Raw genomic sequence first — 7,106 nt, forward strand, 5'->3', positions numbered from 1 at the left:
GAAAGGCTGTCTGCCACTCCTCACCACAATATTGTCTTCTCAATGTTATAATTTCTGCCAAACAGGTACAGTTGAGGTTGACCTCATCAGAACTCCTCAGGGGACAAAACAGAGCTGGTTTTTCCTTTTTCCTCATAGGCAGCAAGGAATAGATGCTGCTCAGTTTGGAACAGTTCCACTATGGATTAGAGAAGGGGGTCGAAATAAGCGAGAGAGTAACGTCTTTGTGAGGATCGGTGGTTTTGTTATTTCAACTCCTCAAACAAACAAAACCAAGAAAAAGAAAAGGGGTTGGTCCAGCAACATTGTAAAAAACCAAGTTTGTATGTACTCAACGGAGCCTTTTTTTTTTGACAGATTACCCCCCCAAAATCCACCTGTGCTCCCTAAGCTTCAGAATCTGGACTTCTTCAGCTATGGCCTGCTTCACGGTGTGTCTACAATCTCAGAGTCTTCCTCCTGAGGTGAAGCTACTAACCGATTTGAAAGCAGAGCATTAGAGAGCTCACATGAATGGGTCACAGAGAATACCGATTTTGGCAGGCAAGTAAAGGAGGAAAAAACCCACCAAACTTGACATGAAGTCAGTGCAAGAGCAGAATCACAGTCTTGAAGGGGAAGTCACAACTTGGTAGTCCAGAAGCCTGTTACCAGAGTGAGAGAAAACCAAGGATTGCCTCAAGCCAAAATGAAAAAAAAAACCCAAACCAAAACACTAAGGGAGCAATGGTTTTTGTATGGCAGAAAGTTCACAGGCAGAGCGATCCATGTTTGCTTCAGCACATTTCAAGTTACAACATTCCTGTCATGAAGCTTTCAAAAACGTACCAGCAAAGACTCTACTGCTGGTCTATAGGGAACAGCAACCTACCACTGCTGTGTGCTCCTGTCATAGCTCAAGCAGTGAAGACTCCATGAACAAGAGTCTAATTTCACCCATGAAGCACAGCTTATCAAGTGAATATCCTCTACAAAATCTCGATCTGTAGTCTGCTTGAAAAGCCAAGAAGCTACACGAAGAGATTACTTTAAGACCAAGGTTAACGTTACAAGCTTTTCATTAGCAAAACATCAGAAGTTAAGGACATCCTTAATTCAGTCCTTTACTTCCAGGAAAGCTGTGACATTGCTCACTTTCTCCTCACTCCTTCACAACTGCTTTTGTTATTCCAGGCATGGATAGATGAGACTTCCTTTTCAGTGTATTTCAGCAGTAATTCAATACATTTCTCTTGTGATTTAATATTTGCACTTTGTATTAATACACAGCCTAATTTCTTCAAGGATTTCTTTAAAGCTCTCATACCTGAAGTACTGGGAAAGTGAAACACATTAAGCAAGGCAGTACGAATCCTGACATTTTTCTGGTGGATTAAGTGAACACACAAGAGGCCAAAACTGCCCACTAATTTTGGGTGCTCAGTTTTCCCAGTGTATGCATCAGCATATAAAAACTTCATATATTCACAACACAGCCTCCACCCATTTCAGATGCAAAAAGTAATTCCACCCATTTCTGCTAATCAGGCCACAGTCAAGCACCACGAAATAAAGAACAGTGACTCGGCTTAACTGAAATGTAAACCTCTTAATCACCACTAAGATGGTAAACATCAGCATTGCATCTTAATTACCATTTGCAACTACTTTGCAAAAGCAGCGTTCAGGTGCAATTCAAGGCAGCACAGTTCACACTGACAACACCTGGTTTCCTTTTCGTTTCCTTTATTCCTTTAAGCATCACCTCCTGCAACAACTGAAGCCCAGACTATGGAAACACTAGAGGTCCTTCCTACACAGCTCCAATTCATCACTAAAGCAAGCCTACCTCAAGCCCTGACTGAGGCAGTGTTTTGTGAGGAAAAGAGAAACAAATACGACTGAAAATAAAAAATTAAATGCCTATGTGCTTGGGGATTAAAATCCAACCTGCACAGGCAGATAGTGCTGGCATTTGCTCACTTTTGATTTTTAAAGGTTAAAAGTGAAATAATAACAACAGATTTTGGTGTAGCTACCTAATTAACCAAAGGCTTTTTCATTCATCTTGAAGCTTTTGTTCAGTGTACATCTTCTGTACAAAACTCCTGAACGTAGCTGGTGACGTTCAGGACCACTAAGCAAGCCCGAAAGTTCTTCTGAAAAGACTGCAGAGCTTTTCAGCCCAACAGGCTCCGAGTTCCAAGAAGCCACTTGTTGAAAGCTTGACTAAGGAATTTCACAAGAAAACCAAACCAAACCCCACAGCCTTGGTGAGCAGAAAGGATGTCGGTTTGTTTGAAGGGCAGAAGGCCAAACTGAGCAAAGTTTTGGTTTGGTTGTGGACGTTTTTTATGGGGTTTTTTTTTGGTTGTCTGTTCTTTTTTGTTTGAGGTTTTTTGGTTTGTTTTCTTTTTAATTCATTTTCAAGAACACACAGGATAAAAAAAAAATACCAGTATGAAAAGCTATTTACGTTAATACGTATTATTTGTGTTTCTACTTGTCTGTAATGAGAAGGAGCAACACAGCTGCTTGTGAGTTCACCAGTGGGATGCAAGATAAAGCTCCTGAATCATCCTCTGTCCTGCTCTGAGAGCAGTTGAACCAGAAGGAAAATAGCTTTATTTTAGCGTAAATAAGCCTCGTTTAATATTTACAAAGTAACACAATGTTTTGACATGTAAAACCAAAACTAAACAAAGTATCGTTGTGGGACAGTCAGGGGTTTTTTTGTTTGGTTGGGCTGGGTTTTGGGTTGGATTTTGTTGTTGGTTGTTTTTTTTTAAATACATCTTCAGACCAGCACTCGCACTTCTCCAATGCTGCTACTTAAAACCACCTATTCTAGACTCCAGAAAGGCAAGATCCAACCTCTAGAGTCATGTACAAAACCTACATCTAACAGGGGAAATAACATAGGGTACTTTTACAGTTCCTGCTTACTTTAAGTGAATCAGTAAAGGAAGTCAAGTGCTCACAGAGTGCTTCTTGCCAAAGTCTGGTTTACTTTTGTTTTACTCTAAACCTTTATGTCGAAACTCTACACTTAATGCTGAGAAACATCAGTATCAATTTGTTACGCATGCTGCCATATGAATTTGAGCTCCCAACATTACCTATAGTCAAGAACAGACAAATCGAGTTTGAAGTTCAAAGTGCACAAGTTAGAGACACAAACGTGCATCCCAGAGACCAATAAAATAAGAGGTGGAGACCTAACGACAACTTTTTAGCGAACTTAACCCTCTCACACCTGTTCCCAGCTATGATACATCTCCTTTCACAAAGGAAATAATTTGACTTTTGTACTTGTTAATGCAGCTGTGCATAAGAACACATTTATTAAAATGTATCCCTTCCCTCCCAGTAACACTTCTGATCAGGGAAAACACCAAATTAGCAGTTAGAAAGTCATGGGGATGTAATTTCATCATCACACATTTGCAATGATACTTTCCCAATAAGAGGACTAAAATTTATTGCAGAGAAAATTCTAGAAGAACTAATGATTCCCATCCCTTTGCCCAACAGCTGGAAATACCTGAAGACAGGCTGAACTATCATGGCTGCAAGCTACACCTTTCAAAAACTTCTCCTTCTGTACCACACAAGAACTACACAGGACTTCAGGGGCAATGGTCCCAAGCTGGAGCACAGGAGGTTCAAGCTGAAGATGAGGACAAACTTTGTCAGTGTGAGGGTTATGGAGCATGGCCCAGGCTGCCCAGAGAGGTTGTGGAGTCTCCTTGTGTGCAGACACCCAAAGCCCTGGCCGTGTTCCTGTGTGACTGCTCTGGTGATCCTGCTCTGGAGGGGTTGCACTGGGGGAGCTTTCCAGGTCCCTTCCAACTCCTCATATTCTGCGATTCTGAAGACTCCAAGTTTTACACTACAACTACACCATCGCTGTACAATACATCTAGCTTGAACAGACACAAAACGCAAGTATTTTCTTTTGAACAGGAACATTTCCGCATACAAGCTGCAACATTTACAGTGCCCCCCTGCACGGATGTACCACTGCTTCTAACCCAAACTTAGAAGATGGAAACTGAAGCAGCATGGGAAGAAAAAGGAGAATTTCCAAGTCTTATTGCATCAACAAATGCCATTTCAGCTCTGCTAGGCAAAAGTGCTAAATCCAGTGCCACAGACAAATTCCAAAATACATTTTTCCCAAGTAAGAAGATTCCTGGAAAGTTATGGTATGGAGGTAATACACAGGTAAAGTACCAATGTGGAAAACCACTGAGTTCCCAGGATTAAAGACTAACTTCAGTCTGACTAGGAAAAAAACACCCTAAAATCCCCACACACAATGGAAACATCACATCTCTCAGGAAATGGTAAAAAAAATGACTTGAAGTGATGGTTTTAAACATCAGTCAGGTTAAGCGTGGTTAAACGTGTGCGTGGAACCTGAGTGACGCTTGAACATCCCATTTCTCTCCCCATCAAATGGCAAATTGTGATTTATTTTCAAGCATTTGTAACACTACAAATTCTCAGGGAAAGCTGAAAGGAATAGTTTATGGCTGATGCATTCACATAAGCAACAAAATCTGTCTTCTAACACTGATCATACTTTGCCAAACCAAATAACTGAAATTTTGCATCTATACCCTGTGTTCAAAACCTGAGAACTGCCATACTTCTCACAGGCACTGATGAGTCAAAGCCACCCCTCTCCTCACGACTGAAGCATTTGTAGTTTATTCTCGTGTACTCCAACACTGATTTAAAAACCACACTTGTAAGATACCCAAGTGGAAAGAAGTCCACTCAGTCCATAACCTCTGTAGATGGATATTAATCACCATGAATTATGCACCATTATAAGACCTACAACCGCAGGTATTTCCTATGCTTTTCTGATGGCTTAGAACATTATAACTTACTGTGGACATTTAATGAATATTATCACTAAGGTCTATGTATGAAGCATGGAGATGTAGGCAGCAAAGGAAAAACAATGAAGAACTCCTCTAAAATATTAACTTTTGCTGGAAAATAGGGCCGAGGAAAACAGCACTCAATTTAGGAAGAAAAGCCTGTCACACAAAAAAAGAAAAGAAAAAATACAATCGAAAGAGAAACAAGAAAAGTAAAGCTCAAGACTTCAGTGTTGTGGCTGGATGTATGGGGGGGGTGTGGAAATCACAAACAAGCTCGAGACTGGGCTGGAGGAATATTTACAATTACGTCAAACCAGTCATTACAACAATCTGAAAAGCAAAACACTGTCAAGCAGGGAATAACCAGGCCCATGAAACCATCTGTTCTGAATCAAAACATTTCTATAGACCAGCTCGACAGACAAACTTCTATCATAATGCCAAAGACATAACTAGGAGTCTCAGTCAGCCTACTTCCCACTTGAATTATTCCACTTTAAAAACACTAGGTGTTACTCACACAGACTTCTTGAATATACTGTTAACGGACTTGGGGTCAAAGAGCTAAAGCTATGACCTAACCTGATCCCCTGCCCGATATAGTCCCTATATCCAGGGATTTGGCTATCAATAGCTAGTAGTATGTTCATGCAGCACACTCATGTTCACAACCTCCATTAGACTTTATGAAACTTGAGGTGAATAAATCTAACCACAAAGTGAGAATTAAGTAAAAGATGCTTTAAACCTTTATTACACACGGCCTTTCTAGCAATAAGCAGTGCTGTATTTTAGTGTATCATACACACACAGTTAGGTTTGCTTTGAATGGGCTCCTATTGACTGTAATATCAAATGTTCATTAGTAGCCAACCTCGATAGAGCCTGGAATATCTATTTGCAGGCAATGTAAGCACTTCCATTACAGTCAGAGAGCCCTCAGAACTTCCTCAGCTGTACGGGTAACAATAAATTCAGGTCCATCTACAAAGCAGCGTGAAAAAGTGGCTTATAAACTTCAGTTAGTAGATACAGCTTTGTTTATAGTAAATATCAAAAGTTCTTCTTTATCTACAGTTTACGATGAATTCTTGACAAAATTATGAACAATCCACACTACTTGTCCACAAAACTGAACCACTCTTTAAAGTAAAAACTATCGCGAGTAGGTGCACAAACACCGTCAAAGACATTTAAATAACTCACTCCCACAGCAATGAAAAGCATTTCAAAAGAACCACTACTTCTGGTTTCTCTGAGAAGCTTGAGAGGATGTAACCAGGGTGAAATGTTATTGGTATTAGTCCCAATGAAACAAACAAACAAGAAAAATTCTAAGAAGTGCATTTCACTTCATTTTTAACCGTTGGCACAGGCTGTAATACTGCAGCATGTGTTTCTCATCACTTATCCTGACTTTCCCTTCTGCAGCCCTGCAGAACCTTAGCTACGATATCCACTACCCTGTCTCACTAAAGGAGCACATTTCTAGCAAGTAACAGGAAGCCTCTAACCAGTAGCACTCGGGGCTTTTGCCAAACAATTACACACACCCTTGGGCTCTCCACAGCCACCGCTGCGAGTTGGACAAAACCTGAGGTTTTTGTTTGTTTTCCATCACATCCTTTGTGGAACTATAAAGTATCAGGAAGATGGTAGATATTGTGGTCATAAGTCATGTAATGAAAGCCCCTGTATTATCCATAAATACCAGAAAAGGGACAAAGCAGCAGGACGGAGTCCTCACAAGACATATGAAAACTGCACTTTGCTTCAGCAGGCAGTGATTAACAATTGGTAGATGCAAGATTCATTCCCACTGTTATCTCACGGCTAAGTTCCAAAACTGCAGAACTCCTTTTCAGCCTCACACATCACTCCTAACGCTGTTTCCAACTTTAAGTGTTGAACAGCAACATCTTACTTCTACTAAGATGACAACGGATCCAAAAATCAGAGGTAGCTCTGTAAAACTCAATCTTGGCACACAAAAGCTGTGACAGAACAATATTATGCCTTCAAAGTCAGGTATCAGGGGAGGGCTAACGTTAACATTTCTATGGCACGCATGGACAAAATGCTGTGTACGTTATGACGCTGTTAGCTGAGGTGTAAAAATGAATCATGGAATATGGTCTTTCGGTTCCAATAAAGAACTTCACATGGAAGAGAGCTGTTTCTACTGGCTAAAGTGCTTCATCTGACCCAGTTAGAGGAGGGGTCCTGCTG

General features: G+C 40.6%; 1 protein-coding gene across 1 annotated transcript in view; it reads right to left on the bottom strand.

Moving 5' to 3' along the window:
• Positions 1-7,106, bottom strand: part of LOC104545239 (pecanex-like protein 1) — a gene marked incomplete at its 3' end in the record, with an annotated part of 55,296 nt that overhangs the window by 30,347 nt on the left and 17,843 nt on the right. The gene's annotated exons all lie outside the window — the stretch shown is intronic.

The sequence above is a fragment of the Mesitornis unicolor genome, unplaced genomic scaffold (assembly GCF_000695765.1).
Source record: "Mesitornis unicolor isolate BGI_N332 unplaced genomic scaffold, ASM69576v1 scaffold278, whole genome shotgun sequence".
NCBI classification, from domain to species: Eukaryota; Metazoa; Chordata; class Aves; order Mesitornithiformes; family Mesitornithidae; genus Mesitornis; species Mesitornis unicolor.